Source organism: Felis catus, chromosome B1 (genome assembly GCF_018350175.1).
Source record: "Felis catus isolate Fca126 chromosome B1, F.catus_Fca126_mat1.0, whole genome shotgun sequence".
Lineage (NCBI taxonomy): Eukaryota > Metazoa > Chordata > Mammalia > Carnivora > Felidae > Felis > Felis catus.
Window position 1 is genome coordinate 204,000,177 of NC_058371.1, and position 16,786 is coordinate 204,016,962.

Sequence of the window (16,786 nt, forward strand, 5' to 3'; positions counted from 1 at the left end):
TAGAGTAAACTAAGGGCAGGTACCACTGTATGCAAAACATGATACTTCTTTTTTACTGTTTTGTTTTGTTTTGTTTTTTGTTTTGGAGAGAGAGAGCAAGCAGGGGAGGGGCAGAGAGAGAAGGAGAGAGAATCCCAACCAGGCTCCGTGCTGTCAGCACAGAGCCCAACACAGGGCTCAAACCCACCAACCATGAGATCATGACCTGAACCGAAGTCAAGAGTCAGACACTTCACCAACTGAGCCACCCAGGCACCTCCCCCCCCCCCCGCCTTTTTTTTTTTTTTGTCACGTTTTAGTTAAGTTTCAATTAGTTAATATGCAGTGCAATATTGGTTTCAGGAATAGAATTTAGTGACTTATCAGTTACATACAACACCAGGTGCTCAAACAAGTGCCCTCCTTAGTACCCATCACCCATCTAGCCCACTCCCACCCATCTTCCCTCCATCAACCCTCAGTTTATTCTCTATCATTAAGAGTCTCTGGGGCGTCTGGGTGGCTCAGTCGGTTGAGCATTCGACTCTTGATTTCAGGTCAGGTCATGATCCCAGGGTTGTGGGACTGAGCCCCATGTCAGGCTCTCCGTGCTGAGCATGGAGCCTGCTTAAGATTCTGTCTCTCTCCTTCTGCCCCTCCCCTGCTCGCACAGTCTCTCTCTTTTTCTCTAAGATAGAAAGAATCTCCTGTGGTCTGTTTCCCTCTCTCCTCCTTGTTTTCCCCCTTCCCTTATGTTCATCTGTTTTCTTTCTTAAATTCCACAGATGAGTGAAGTCGTGGTATTTGTCTTTCTCGGATTAACCTCCTTCACTTAGCATGATACCCTCTATCTCCATCCACATCCCTGCAGAGGGCAAGATTTTCTTCTTTTTGTTGGCTGAGTAATATTCCATTGTATACATATACCACACCTTCTTTATCCATACCTCAGTTGATGGACATTTGGGCTCTTTCCATAGTTTGGCTGTTGCTGATAGCACTGCCATAGCCATCAGAGTGCACGGGCCCCTTCAAATCTGTATTTTTGTATCCTTTGGGTAAATATCCAATAGTGCAATTGCGATTACTAGATCTTAGGGTAGCTCTGTTTTTAACTTTTTGAGGACCCTCCACACTGTTCTCCAGAGTGGCTGCACCAGTTTACATTTCCACCAATTGTGCACGAGGGTTCCCCTTTCTCCACATCCTCACCAACATCTGTTGTTTCCTGGGTTGTTCATTTTGGCCATTCTGACAGTTGTGAGGTGGTATCTCATTGTGGTTCTGATTTGTATTTCCCTGATTCTGAGTGATGTTGAGCATATTTTCATGTGTCTGTTAACCATCTGGATGTCTTCTTTGGAAAAGTGTCAATTCATGTCTTCTGCCCGTTTCTTAACTGGGTTATTTGGTTTTGGGGGGTGTTGAGTTTGATGAGTTCTTTATAGATTTTGGAATCTATCCCTTTATCAGAAATGTCATTTGCAAAAATCTTCTCCTATTGCTAGGCTGCCTTTAACTTTTGTTGATTGTTTCCTTCACTATGCGGAACAAACAACCCTAAAATTTGTATGGAACCACAAAAGACCCCAAATAGGGAAAGCAGTTCTCAAAAAGAAATACAAAACTGGACGTATCATGATTCCAGACTTCAAGCTGTATTACAAAGCTGTATCATCAAGGCAGTATGGTACTGGCACAAAAACAGACACATAGATCAAGGAAACATAATAGAAAACTCAGAAATGAACCCATCAACATATGGCAAACTAATCTTTGACAAAGCAGGAGAGAATATCCAATGGAAAAAAGACAGTCTCTTCAGCAAGTGGTGCTGGGAAAACTGGACAGTGAGATGCAGAAGAATGAACCTGGACCATTTTCTCACACCAGACACACAAAAATAAACCCAAACCCAAAATGGATGGAAGACCATAAACTTATCGCAGTCCTAGAGGAGAACACAGGCAGCAACCTCTTTGACCTCAGCCACAGCAACTTGTTACTAGATAGGCTGACAGGGGCAAAGGAAACAAAAGCAAGCAAGACTATTAGGACCTCATCGGGGTGTTTTTATTTTATTCAATTTGATCCTTTAAAGTGCTTTGCGACCTCCTAAGGAATCACGACCCACAGCTAAACGGGCCACCAGGGTCAAATAGCAGGCAGGGAGGGCACCTGCTGGGCGTCTCCACTCTACCCACACTGCCCGACTCACTCTGCCTTCCTCCTGGCTTGCATGGCCCTCCTGTGTTCGGCTCCCTCTCCTGTCTGTTGCATCTGCCACCTGGAGGCTTACTCCCCTTCCTCTCTCCCTGCAGCTGGGGTGCTCCTCCTCGTGTTCTGAGCCCCCTTCAGCTCCCACCCACGTGCTCGCGGTCCTCAAACCTCCCCTCCATTCAGCTTCCCTTCAGGCCTCTCAAGAGAAAAGCCACAGTGATTTCATCCTTTTATGCCAAATCTGGCTCAGTTCTCCTGGTCACTGAGATGGGAGCCCTGCCTTTTCTAGCGGCTCACCAAGGCCTGTGGGGTCTGCCTCCCGGGCCTTGCTGTCCGCTGCCCTTCTCATCCTGCTCGCCTCCGCTGTCTTTGGCCGCCCTCTCCCTTCCACTCTTCTGCCTAGCAGCCAGAGAGCCTCGTGGGCCAGCCACCTTCTCTACTGCTGGCCTCGTGTCCAGGGCTCCTGGTGTTCTGGCCCCTGCCCCGCTGTCCAACGCCATTTTCTCCCACTCCCCGTCCATCTGTCTATTTGTTCGTTCATTCATTGATTCGTTCATTCATTCAACAGATGTTTATTGAGCACTTCTTGTGGGCCGGGCTGTTCAAGATGCCTGTGCTGAATGCATCACAACCTCTACCCGTGTGGAGGCTGGAGGCCAGAGGGTGTGAGCAGGCGACAGACATACTAAATCAATCCTGATACGAAAGATGACAAAACCCTGTGGAAAATCGAGTTGCAGGGGCAAGAATCAAAAGTGCTGGGGAAGACAGTGCTCGTGAGGGGAGACAGGGAGGCTCTGACAGAGGAGAGAGAAGCAAACAGAAGCTCTCGTGGGGAAGGAAGGGGCCCCTGGGGCCGTGCGGATGCAGGAGAGGGACATCTCGGTGCGCCAAGGCCATCCGAGCCCCTCGCAGAGCCCCCCGTTCCACACAGGGCCGGGGCCCATGCTGCCCTCGGGGCTGCAGACCAGGCCAAGTGCGTCAGTCAGTGTGAGCCCAGCACTAACTACTGTCTCGTCCATGTGGCTCTTACCCTGTTCTCTCGTTTTCCCTCGTATTCTTAAAAAAGTGGTTTCAGGAAACCTCTGGTGCTGTTTGACAGAACCCCAGATGCAGCTGATCACAGGTTTAGGGCAAACCTGGGTTCAAATTCCAGCTCAATTGCTAGCAGTATGACTCTAGCACATTTTTTTCATTTCTAGAAATTAAAGTTTTCTCATTTTCTCATCCGTGAAATGATAAAATAATGCCTTCTTTGCCAGGTTATTGTGAAAATTATTTCTTTTTCATTTCATTCATTCAGCTAGTATTTGTTGGTTGCTCCTGTGTGCTAGGAAGGGTCACAGGTGCTGAGGACGCCGGTGACACCACAGGCACGGCCTTGCCCTCGGGAGGCTGCGTCCTGCTGGAGCATTGTCTGTTCGCTTGTTCTGCCAGCCCATCAGAGACATCTCATGTGGTGCTTGGGAGTCGCTGCTGCTGCTGCTGTCACTTAGTGATCAGGACAAAGGGAAGCCGGTGTGCCCCGGGGCCAGCCGTGACGCCCGTTGTAATGATCACCGCCATTCGGCTTCATTCCAGAGGTTCCGAGGACATACCCACTGGGAGAGACAGGTCTGCCATCATTGTCACTGTATTTCTGCCGCCTCCTCGGTGTTGCATCTGAAGTTTGGAAGCTTTGGCCAAACTGCTGATGCCGATCGGCAAAGCCCACACGGTGCCTGAGACGACGGGCGACAGGAGATGACCTCCTGCGTGCACCTCCCTTCTCCCCCAGTTGAAACTGTTCCTCACGTGGCACTTTCACTTAAAACTACTGACATTTTACCAAATGCCAAATTGTAGCCTTAAAATGTCACCTCTGCACCTTGCCTTTTGCTGCATGTGAAGTAAAGGCTGTTGACACTGAGTTTTTCTAGATCAGTTCTCTTATTTGGTTAAGCATACCAAAGTTCACCATAAAACAAATGCTAAGGGTGTGCCCAGTTTTTATTACTAGCACTTTTTCTCTGCAGCCACGAATGGGGCCCAGAGCTGTCGATGGAAGCTGAGAAAAGAGAGCTGGGCGCAGAGCACGGGGTGTTTCCTGTGTGAGGTCTCAGTGTCCTGGAGAATCTGGCCGTGTTTGCTTATACGGGGACGTGGAAGTGATTTTCATACCACTTGTGATGTGCACATTAAAGCAGAAAAAGTTATAACCTAGAAGAGGAGAATGAAGCCCCAATTTGCTTTTACTTTCCATAGTCTGGGAAACGGAGAGCAGTCCTTCTGATGTATGGTCATGTTGCTATGTGGTTGCTCTGCATTCTGCTCTGGAGTGTTCAAGAGGCTCATGGGTCTGGTCCAGACTACTGCACGTTAGGAGGACCCAGGAAGTTAACATTTTCACTGCATGTTTCTTCAACAGAGTACTGGAAGTCCTAGCTACAGCAATGAAAGAAGAAAAAGAAGTAAAAGGCGTCCAAATTGGTAAGGAAGAAGTAAAACTTTCCCTATTTGCAGATAACATGACACTGCCTGTAGAAAACCCTAAAGACTCCACCAGAAAACTGCTAGAACTGATAACTGAATTCAGTAAAGTTGCAGGATAAAAAATTAACATATAGAAATCTGTTGCATTTTATATACTGACAACCAAGTAGCAGAAAGAGAAATTTAAAAAACAATCTGATTTACAATTGAGCCAAAAAAAACAAAAAAAATATCTAGGAATAAACTTAACAAAGGAAGTGAAAGACTATACTCTGAAAACTATGTAACATTGATGAAATTAAAGACACAAAGACACAAATAAATGGAAAGATATACCATGCTCATGGATTAAAAGAATTAATACTGTTAAGGGGTGCCTGAGTGGCTCAGTCGGTTAAGCGTCCGACTTCGGCTCAGGTCATGATCTCGCAGTTCGTGAGTTCGAACCCTGAGTTGGGCTCTGTGCTGACAGCTCGGAGCCTGGAGCCTGCTTCGGATTCTGTGTCTCCTTCTCTCTCTGCCCCTCCCCCACTTGTGCTGTGTCTCTATCAAAAATAAATAAATGTAAAAAAAATTGAAAAAAAGAATACTGTTAAAATACCCATAGTACCCCAAGCAATCTACAGAGTCAATGTGATCCTTATCAAAATACCAATAGTATTTTCTACAGAACTAGAACCAATAATACCGGAATTTGTATGGAACCACTAAAGACCCAAACAGCCAAAGCAATCTTGAGAAAGAACAAAGCTGGAGGCATCACAATCCCAGATTTAAGGATATACTACCAAGTTGTAATAAGACAGTATGGTACTGGCACAAAAATAGACACATGGACCAGTGGAACAGGTAGGGAGCCCAGAAATAAACCCACATATATATGGTCAATTAATCTATGACAAGGGAGGCAAGAATACACAGTGGGGAAAAGAGTCTCTTCAATAAACTGTGCTAGGAAAACTGGACAGCTACATGCAAAAGAATGAAGCTGAATCACAAAATAAACAAAAATAAACTCAAAATGGATTAAAGGCCTAAACATGAGACCTAAATATAAATATCCTAGAAGAAAACACAGGCAGTAATCTCTTTGACATCAACTGTCACAACATTTTTCTAGATAAGTCTCCTGAGGCAAAGGAAACAAAAGCAAAAATAAACTGTTGGGACTACACCAAAATAAAAAGCTTTTGCACAGTGAAGGAAACCATCAGCAAAATGAAAAAGCAACGTAGTTAATGGGAGAAAATATGTGCAAATAATATATCCAATAAAGGGCTAATATCTAAAGTATAAGGAATTTATACAACTCAACACCAAGAAAACAAATAATCCAATAAAAAATGGACAGAGACCCTGAATAGACATTTTACCAAAGAAGATATACAGACTGCCAGCACACACATGAGAAGATACTCAACGACACTCATCATCAGGGAGATGCAAATCAGAACTACCAGGACCTGCCATCTCACACCTGTCAGGATGGCTAAAATCAAAAAAGACAAGAAATAACAAGTGTTGATGAGGATGTGGAGAGAAAGGAACCCTCGTGCACTGTTGGTGGAAATGTAAATTCGCATAGCCACTGTGGAAAACAGTATGGATATTCAAAAAATTAAAATTGGAAATACCGTATGATCCAGTAATTCTGCTCCTGCGTATTTACCCGAAGAAAACAAAAACACTAACTTGAAAAGACACATGCAACCCTGTGTTCATTTTAGCATTATTTACAATAGCCAAGATATGGAAGCAGCCCAAGTGTCCATCGACTGATGAGTGGATAAAGAAGATTTGGTGTATGTACGCAATGGAATATTACTCAGACATAAAAAAAGATCTTCCCATTAGCAACAACATGGATGGACCTTGAAGGTATTAAGCTAAGTGAAACAAGTCAGATAAAGACAAGTACCATATGATTTCACTTATATGTGGAATCTAAAAAACAAAGGAACAAACCTCTCAAAAAAGAAAAAAATAGACTTAAATACAAAAAATTGGTGGTTGCCAGAGGGAAGCTGGGGGGAGGGGAGCGGGATGTGTGAAATACATGAAGGGGTTTAAGAGGACAGGGGCGCCTGGGTGGCTCAGTCGGTTGAGCGTTCGACTTCGGCTCAGGTCATGATCTCACGGTTCGTGGGTTTGAGCCCCGCGTCGGACTCTGTGCTGATGGCTCGGAGCCTGGAGCCTGCTTTGGATTCTGTGTCTCCCTCTCCCTTTGCCTCTCCCCCATTCGCGCTCTGTCTCTCTGTCTCTGTCTCTCTGTCAAAAATAAACATTAAAAAGAAAAGAGTACAACCTCCAGTTATAAAAATTACAGCACAGGGAATGTAGTCCTAAATGTCATAACATCGTACGGTGACAGGTGGTGGCTACATTTATCGTGATGAGCACTGAGTAATGTATAGAGTTGTTGAACCAATACGTTGCACACTTAAAACTAATATAACATTGAATGTTAGTTATACTTAAAAAAAAAAAAGTCTTGCTTCAGTGAGTGGTCAGCATGAGGGGACTAGCTGATGTCAAACGATAATGTTTGACCCTAACAAATCAAGTGTCCCTGTTTTTCCTTTCACACCATAGACATTCAGATACTACCATTTCCTGTCAGCATGGGTGCCAGTTCGTCACCTGAGGAGATTCATAGGGAGTCCAGCCCCACCTGACAACACAGTATCTGCGAGTAGTTTGTCATTTCTTTCCTCTTCTTCCTCAGAAAGGCAGTTTCTCCTGTGTATTAACATCTGGTGTTGGTCTTTGACAACAGGTCTGCTAGTCACGTCTGACTTGAGTGCCACCGTGGGCATGTCACAAGCATGCTTCCACCTACACCCTCGGTGTGCTGGGTCCCGCCCCCAGGCTTTGCCCACATGCAGATGGCCACCAAATGGGGTCTGACTCCTTCCCAGATGTTTCGGGCTCTTGTTAGGATCACCCTTGGTCTTTGATGACTCACGTGGGTGCGCACTCATTGCTCACCTTGACAGATGCGCGAGCACTGATTTGTGTGTGAGACTCCGGCGACAGGACCATCCGATCACTGTTTTCATCACAGAGGCCAGCGCAGAAGCTCTGTGGCATTTCCGGTATACGTTCGTGAACATGAACCCTTGTACGCGAGCCGACATTCGCAGACCTGGCTGGTACCGGGAGCAGCAGAGCAATGGGAAACACATTGCCCACGAAGAGCCTGGCGTGGGCCGACACCCGTCTCAGGATCGTGTTCTGTGAAGGAGCGTATTTAACAAAGCATGCTATTTATAAGTTAGGGACTTGGTGAAGTTTCTCTTATCCTGTTATTTGTTATATCGTAAAACTTAAAAATTGCCATTTAATTATTAAAAGGCTTCCTTTGTAGTCATCTAAAAACAATCCATTTAAACTTAACATTACTGCTTTCTCAGAACAGATGGCAAACTTGTTTCTCTCTCCCTTGGGCAAAGCGATTTTCAGTAAAGCTGATGTTTTATGAGCCCTGGGAGGAATGACATTAGGAATTGTGCGCTTGTGTGCTGGCTGACCCTGACACCACACCGTCTCACCAGGGGCGGTTAGGCTGGGCGCACTAGTTACAGTCTGACCTGGTCCTGATTTGGCATTCTGTTGGGTAGAGAACACATCTTATTTTTATACAAGCTATGACTAAAATTACTCAAAGTGAGTAAATTTTATAGATGTTCTTTCTTAGGTTGAGAATATTCTTTCTCCCCCCTAGTTAGTTGAGATATTTGCATATGAGTGTTGGATTTTATCAAATGCTCTTAATGTTTTATTGTGTGGGGTTTTTTTCCCTTTATTCTACTAATTTGATGTATTACATTAATTATTTTTGGAATTTATTTATTTATTTGTTTATTTAGTATAAGTTATTGTCAAATTGGTTTCCATACAACACCCAGTGCTCATCCCAACAAGTGCCCTCATCAATGCCCATCACCCATTTTCCCTCTCCCCCACCCCCCCATCAACCTTCAGTTTGTTCTCAGTATTGAAGAGTCTCTTATGGTTTACCTCCCTCCCTCTCTGTAACCTATTTTTTCCCGTTCCCCTCCCCCATGGTCTTCTGTTAAGTTTCTCTAGATACACATATGAATGAAAACATATGGTATCTGTCTTTCTCTGACTTATTTCACTTAGCATAATACCTTCCAGTTCCATCCACGTTGCTACAAATGGCAGGATTTCATGCTTTCTCATTGCCAAGTATTATTCCACTGTATATATAAGCCACATCTTCTTTATCCATTCATCAGTTGATGGACATTTAGGCTCTTTCCATAATTTGACTACTGTTGAAAGTGCTGCTATAAACATTGGGGTGCATGTGCCCCTATGCGTCAGCACTCCTGTATCCCTTGGGTAAATTCCTAGCAGTGCTCTTGCTGGGTCATAGAGTAGTTCTATTTTTAATTTTTTGAGGAAACTCCACACTTTTCCAGAGCAGCTGCACCAGTTTGCATTCCCACCAGCAGTGCAAGAGGGTTCCCGTTTCTTCACATCCTCTCCAGCATCTCTAGTCTCCTGATTTGTTCATTTTAGCCACTCTGACTAAAGGCGTGAGGTGGTATCTCAGTGTGGTTTTGATTTGTATTTCCCTGATGATGAGTGACGTTGAGCACCTTTTCATGTGTCAGTTGGCCATCTGGATGTCTTCTTTGGAAATGTGTCTATTCATGTCTTCTGCCCATTTCTTCACTGGATTGTTTTTCGGGTGTGGAGTTTGGTGAGTTCCTTATAGATTTTAGATACTAGCCCTTTATCCGATATGTCATTTCTAAATATCTTTCCCCATTCCATCAGTTGCCTTTTTTTCTAAAAGTTTTATAGTTTTACATTTTACATTTAGACCTCTGATGCATAATTATAGAATTATAGAACTATATAGAACAATATAGCTTGTTGATGGCCATGAAATAATATCCTGCTGGGATTTCAACTGGGATTGTGTTGAACTTGTAGATAAATTTGGAGGTCATTGGCATTTAATAGTGAGTATTCTAATCCAAGTACATGGTATATCTTCCCGGACTTCAAGCTGTGTTACAAAGCTGTAAGCATCAAGACAGTATGGTACTGTCACAAAAACAGACACTCAGATCAATGGAACAGAACAGAGAACCCAGAAATGGACCCACAAACGTATGGCAAGCTAATCTTTGACAAAGCAGGAAAGAACATCCAACGGAATCAAGACAGTCTCTTCAGCATGTGGTGCTGGGAAAACTGGACGGCGACATGCAGAAGAATGAACCTGGACCACTTTCTTACACCAGACACAAAAATAAATTCAAAATGGATGAAAGACCTAAATGTAAGACAGGAAGCCATCAAAACCCTCGAGGAGAAAGCAGGAAAAAGCCTCTTTGATTTTGGCTGTAGCAACTTCTTACTCAATACGTCTCCAGAGGCAAGGGAAACAAAAGCAAAAATGAACTATTGGGACCTCCTCAAGATAAAAAGCTTCTGCACAGCAAAGGAAACAATCAGCAAAACTAAAAGGCAACCGACAGAATGGGAGAAGATATTTGCAGACGACATATCAGATGAAGGGTTAGTATCCAAAATCTATAAAGAACTTATGAAACTCAACACCCATAAAACAAATAATCCAGTGAAGAAATGGGCCAAAGACATGAATAGACACTTCTCCAAAGAAGACATCCAGATGGCCAACAGACACATGAAAAGATGCTCAACATCACCCATCACCAGGGAAATACAAATCAAAGCCACAATGAGATACCACCTCACACCTGTCAGAATGGCTGACATTAACAACTCAGGCAACAACAGATGTTGGCCAGAATGCGGAGAAAGAGGATCCCTTTTGCACTGCTGGTGGGAATGCAAACTGGTGCAGCTACTCTGGAAACCAGTATGGAGGTTCCTCAAAAAATTAAAAATAGAACTACCCTACGACCCAGCAATTGCACTACTAGGTATTTATCCATGGGATACAGGGATGCTGTTTCGAAGGGACACATGCACTCCCACATTTATAGCAGTGCTATTGACAATAGGCAAAGTATGGAAACAGCCCAAATGTCCATCGATGGATGAACGGATAAAGAAGATGTGGTATATATATACAATGGAGTATTGCTCGGCAATCAAAAAGAATGAAATCTTGCCGTTTGCAACTATGTGGATGGAACTAGAAGGTATTATGCTAAGCAAAATTAGTCAAAGAAAGACGAGTATTATATGACTTCACTAATATGAGTCCTTTAGATACAGAACAGATGAACACAAGGGAAGGGAAGCAAAAAGAATATAAAAACAGGGAGGGGGACAAAACAGAAGAGACTCATAAATATGGAGAACAAACTGAGGGTTACTGGAGGGGTTGTGGGAGGGGGGAATGGGCTAAATGGGTCAGGGGCACTAAGGAATCTACTCCTGAAATCATTGTTGCACTATATGCTAACTTGGATGTAAATTTAAAAAATTAAAAAATTAAAATTAAATTAAAATTTTTTTCTAAAAAAAAAGAACATGGTTTATCTTTCCATTTATTTAGGGCTTTAATTGCTTTCATCAGGACTTTGTAGTTTTCAGGATACTGATTTATACCTAGGTATTTTGGGGTGCTGTTATAAATGGCATTGTTCATTTTCTCTCAATGCCCAATTGTTCATTGGTAATATGTAGATATATAATTGATTGTATGTTGTTGACTTTGTTCCCTGGTACCTTGGTCAGCTCATTTATTAGTTCCAAGGAGCTTATTTGTCGTTTCCATGGGTTCCTCTAAATAGACAATCATATCTTCAATGAGTAATGGCCGTTTTCTTTCTTTCTTTATACCATGTGCCTTTTCTTTTTCTTGCCTTATCGTACTAGCTCAGACTTCATCTGTTGTGTTGACTGGAATGCTGTGAGCAGACATCTGAGCCCCACCCCCATCTCCAGAGGAGACAGTCTTCCACCATCAGGGGTAGGGTTCATTTTACGTTTTGTCACAGATTCTCCTTGTCAAGGTAGAGAATTTCTTCCCATTCCTAGTTTACTGAGAGCAGTTTTTATCATGAAGGGATATTTAATTTTTTTCAAATGCTTTCTCTGCATCTATTAAGGTCATATGATTTTTTTTTCAATGTATTCATATAGGGAATAACACTGATGGATTTTTAAATGTTGAACCAACCAAGGCTGGGGTTTGTGGGATTAACCCCACTTGGTCATGACAATTGTCCTATTGCTGAATTGATTTGCTAATATTTTGTTTAGGATTGTTTCTGGCTATATTCATGAGGGATACTGGTCTGTAGTTTTCTCTTCTTGAAATGCCTTTGTCTGGTTTTGCTATTAGGATATTACTGGCCTCATAAAATGAGTTAAAAAGTATTCTCTTTTACTTTCTGGTAGACATCATGCAGAATTCATATTATTTATTCCTTAAATCACTGGTAGAATTCACCACCGAAACTTTCTGGACCTAGAATTTTATTTGTGGAAAGGTTCTTAACTACAGAGTCAATTTTGTTAATAGACGTAGGTTATCCAGATTTCCTGTTTTTTCTTGAGTGAATTTTGATAATTTGTGTGTTTCAAGGAACTCGCCCCCTTCATCTAAGTTGTCGAGTTTATGGGCATATTGTGCTCATACAGTTTCTTTATTGTCCTTAGTGTCTGTGTGCTCGGTTGTGATATCTGCCTTTCATTCCTGAAATTAATCATTTTCACCTTCCTCTTTTTTTTCTTGAACAGTTTAGGTAGAGGTTTATCATTTTTATTGGTCTTTTACAAGAACTAGGTTTGGGTTTCACTGATTTTTCAGCACAATTGACTCCTGTACAACACAAGGGTTGGGGCACTGACCCCCAGCTCAGTAGAAAATTTACATAGGACTTTTGACTCCCCCAAACAGCCTACTGTTGACCGGAAGCCTAACCAATAACAGATATAGTTGATCAACATATTCTGTATTATGTGCCATATTCATACAATAAAGTGAGTTAGAGAAAAGAAAATGCCATTAAGAAAATCCCAAGGAAGAGAAAATACATTTACAGTCCTGTCCTGTATTTTTCAAAAAACCCCATGTGTTTGTGGGTCTACACAGTTTAAGCCCATGTTTTCAAGGGTCAGCTGTATTGCTTTTCTGTTTTAAATGTCATTAATTTCAGCTCCGTTATCTGTTTCTTGCATTAGAATTAATTTGCTCTTCTCTTTCTAGTTCCTCAAGGTAGAAGCTTAAATTATTGACTTGAGGCCTTTCTTTTTCTCCAATATAAACATTTCATGCTATAAAATTCCCTGTAAGTACTGCTTTGGCTACATGCCATGAATTCTGATACTGTGTGTTTTCTTCTGTGCTCCATTCAATATATTTTCTAAGTTCCCTTGAGACTTCTACTTTGACTCCTGACTAATTAAGAAGTATGTTGTTTAATATCCAAATATTTGTGAATTTTCCAGATAATTCTTAGTTTGTCTTTATTACGGCCAGAGAACACACTTTGAATGATTTGAATTCTTCTAAATCTGCTTGTTTTACAAGCTATGGTGTTGTCTATCTTGACCAATGTATCAGGTGCACTTGAAAAGAATAGGTGTTCTGTCTATGGACATAGTGTTCTATAAATGTCAGTCAGGTCAAGCTGGTTGACAGTGTTGCTCAGGTCTTCTGTATCCTTGCTGATTTTATCTCCACATTTCTACATACTACTGAGAGAGGGGTGTTTACACCTGTAATGTAATTGTGGATTTGTCTGTTTCTTGTTGCAAACCTATCAGTTCTTGTTTTGTGTGTTTTTAAGTTCTGTTGTTAGATGTCTGCACATTTAGAATTTATATTTCTTTGTAAATTTACCTTTTTATCATTCCATGATGTTTTCTTCACACAGGTGTTTTCCCTTCTGAATGATGCTTTGTCTTATGTTAACGTAACCACTCCAGATGTCTTCTAATCAGTGTTTGCATGGCATATATCTTCTTTCATCCATTTACTTGTAATCTATCTAAATCTTATTAAAGTAGATTTCTTGTAGACAGTATATAGTTGGGTCTTTGTGTACTCAAACTCTGTTTTTAATTGATGTGTTTAAAGTATTTAAATTGAGTGTGATTAGTGGTATGGTTGGGTTTGGGTCACCATTTTGTTTTTCTGTTAGTTCCTTCTGTTTTTGTTCTTCTGTTCCCTCTTTCATACCTTCTTTGAATTACTGAATAATTTTTAGAATTCCATTTCAATTTGTATATTGGATTTTTTGCTACATCTCGTTGTGTAATATTTTTTAGTGATGGCTACCGAATTATAGTATACATATCAATTTTCAGTGTATTTTTGCATGGAACATTTTACCACTTTCCGTAAGTTGTGGAAGACTTACAAACACCATCTTCTGTCATCGCCGCTATGCGTTACGTCTGCACACGCTATAAACACCCCAGAAAGTGTTATAGTGTTTGCTTTGAACAGTAGTAAATATTCTAAAGAGCTTGGGAAAAAATAGTCTGTTACGCTTCCCCGGGTCCTGAGCCTCTCTGTTGCTCACTTCATTGCTCAAGTTCCAGGCTTTCTTGGGACCTTCCCCTTCAGCCTGAACAACTTTCTTTTTTTTTTTTTTTTTTTTTTAATTTTTTTTTCAACGTTTTTTATTTTTATTTTTGGGACAGAGCGAGACAGAGCATGAACGGGGGAGGGGCAGAGAGAGAGGGAGACACAGAATCGGAAACAGGCTCCAGGCTCTGGGCCATCAGCCCAGAGCCCGACGCGGAGCTCGAACCCATGGACCGTGAGATCGTGACCTGGCTGAAGTCGGACGCTTAACCGACTGCGCCACCCAGGCGCCCCCAACTTTCTTAGCACCTCCTTCAGAGCAGGCCCAGAGGACACGTTGTCTTTGTTTTTATTGGCCCAAGGGTATCTTCAGTTTGCCATCATTCTGGGAGGACACAGTTTGTCGAAGAGCAGTTCTGAGTTGACAGAGCTGCGTCCCGCCCCGCTGTCGTCCGTGGGCCTGGCTCCAGCAGGAAGGCCTGCAGCCACCCACGTGGTCGCCCCTCTGCGTGTCCTGTGTCATTTTGCTTGGCCTGCTTTCAACTTTGTTCTTAATCTTTGGTTTTCAGCAGTTTGACTGTGATGTTTCCAGGCCTGATTTTATTTTAATTCATCTTATTTAAGGTTGTTCAGCTTCTTGAATCTGAAAAACATGTTTTTCACTAAATCTGGGATATTTTTAGCCATTATTTAAGGGTTTGTGTGTGTGTGTGTGTGTGTGTGTGTGTGTACACAAGTCTTTTTCAGGGACTAAAATAACACAATCAGGGGCCCCTGGGTGGCTCAGTTTAGCGTGTGACTTTGGCTCAGGTCATGATCTCGCAGTTCGTGGGTTCCAGCCCTGCATTGGGCTCTGTGCTGACAGCTCGGAGCCTGGAGCCTGCTTCCGATTCTGTCTCTCTCTCTCTCTCTCTCTCTCTCTCTCTCTCTCTCTCTGCCCCTCCCTCCACTCATGCTCTGTCTCTCTGTCTCTCTCAAAAATAAACATTAAAAAAATTTTTAAATAATAACACAATCATATTGTACTTTTGATATTATCCCACAGGTCCCTGCGCCTCTGTTCATGTTCCCCCAACATTTTTCTTCTCTCCTCTATGTTGGATAGTTTCTGTTGATCTGTCTTTAAGTTCACTGGCTCTTGTTTTCTGTTGTCTGTATTCTGTTACTGAACTTACCGTGTGAACATTTGGTATTGTTTTTAAATGTCATGTGATTCTGTTGTACAGAAAACTTGAGAGCCACTAGCTTCATACCTCTGGGCCTCATTATCCTCACCTTAAAAAATGGGGTGATGGTGCCTGCCTCCTGGGGTTGCTGGGCCTGAATCACAGGGTCTGAGATGCCCAGCAGCCTCACCAGAGTAGTCAGGGAGTGTAGACCAACTAGTGCCCAACGAGTTCCATCACAGGCAAAGCAGGGTGTCTCTGTGGAAGGTACTACCGAGCACAAAAGGATACTGCTCCAGAAGTTCTCAGTTTGAATGGCAGTGACAGGCTAGAAGTCAGCGGCCATTCAGTCCAAGTTGTGAAGGTGTGAAGGTGCTTAGCAAGCTGTGTGGACAGAGTGGCCACCAGCCACGGGGTGGCTGCACGTGCCCAGACTGAGGCCAGTACCGAGTGCCAGAGCACCAGACACGGGTGGAGAGACCAGGATTTTCATCTTAAAATATGTTTTTAAGGGGAAACTACAATATACAGACTTCACAGAAATCTACATTTAGCATGTTATATAGAAAATTTTAACTAAGTTTGTAATTTGGGCTGCTGCTAACAGCATTACTGTGTATAATTACAATAAGGGCTGCACAGGCTAGAGTCAAAAAGAATTGTTCTCATATTTGCCAGCTATACTTAGTGGTGTACTCAACAGAGTCATGTTTCAGTATTAGACTCTTGTGTTGAGCAGTAATATGCCTGTGCATAATGTACTGGCACTAGGTATTTTGATAAAATATGATGCATTTTAAATGCCCTTAAGTGATACAGATTTGGGGGCACCTGCCTGGCTCAGTCGATTGAGCGTGTGACTCTTGATCTCGGGGCCATGGGTCCAAGTGCCATATTGGGTGTAGAGCTTACTTGAAAAATAATAAACAAGAGGGGCACCTGGGTGGCTCAATCAGTTGAGCGTCTGACTTCAACTCAGGTCATGGTCTCACAGCTCATGAGTTCGAGGCCCACGTCGGGTTCTGTGCTGACGGCTCAGAGCCTGGAGCCTGCTTCGGATTCTGTGTCTCCCTCTCTCTCTGCCCCTCCCCCCCTCTCAAAAATAAACATTAAGAAAAATGAAAACAATAATAAATAATAATATTAAATGATACAGGTTAATTTATGAGTAGATATTTTAGCTAAAACTGTCCTCCTCTTATTCACAGAATATTCAAGGTATCTGCAAGCACCCAATTCGGATTACTAAACCGCAGAATTTTAAAGGTAACCTATTTCTTTCTACTTCGCTGAAGTCTGGGGTAACATTTTTCTAAAAACCTACAAGTGTATATAATTGCTTTTCTGTAGAACTGATTTCTTTGGTTCCTGAAGTTCTCTGTATTTGCATGACCAGGATTTAAGTACACATTGAAAAATAAACTGATACGGCACC

General features: G+C 42.5%; 1 non-coding gene across 3 annotated transcripts in view; it reads left to right on the forward strand.

Moving 5' to 3' along the window:
- LOC101083932 overlaps positions 1–16,786 on the forward strand; it is a 76,304-nt gene that overhangs the window by 9,848 nt on the left and 49,670 nt on the right. For 2 of the 3 annotated variants that reach the window (XR_006597380.1, XR_006597382.1), the window contains exon 2: positions 16,560–16,617. This is a non-coding gene — a transcript (DNA polymerase nu). Of the gene's footprint in view, positions 1–11,173; positions 11,618–16,559; positions 16,618–16,786 lie in introns of those variants that run through there. The other variant, XR_006597381.1, reaches the window with a different exon arrangement.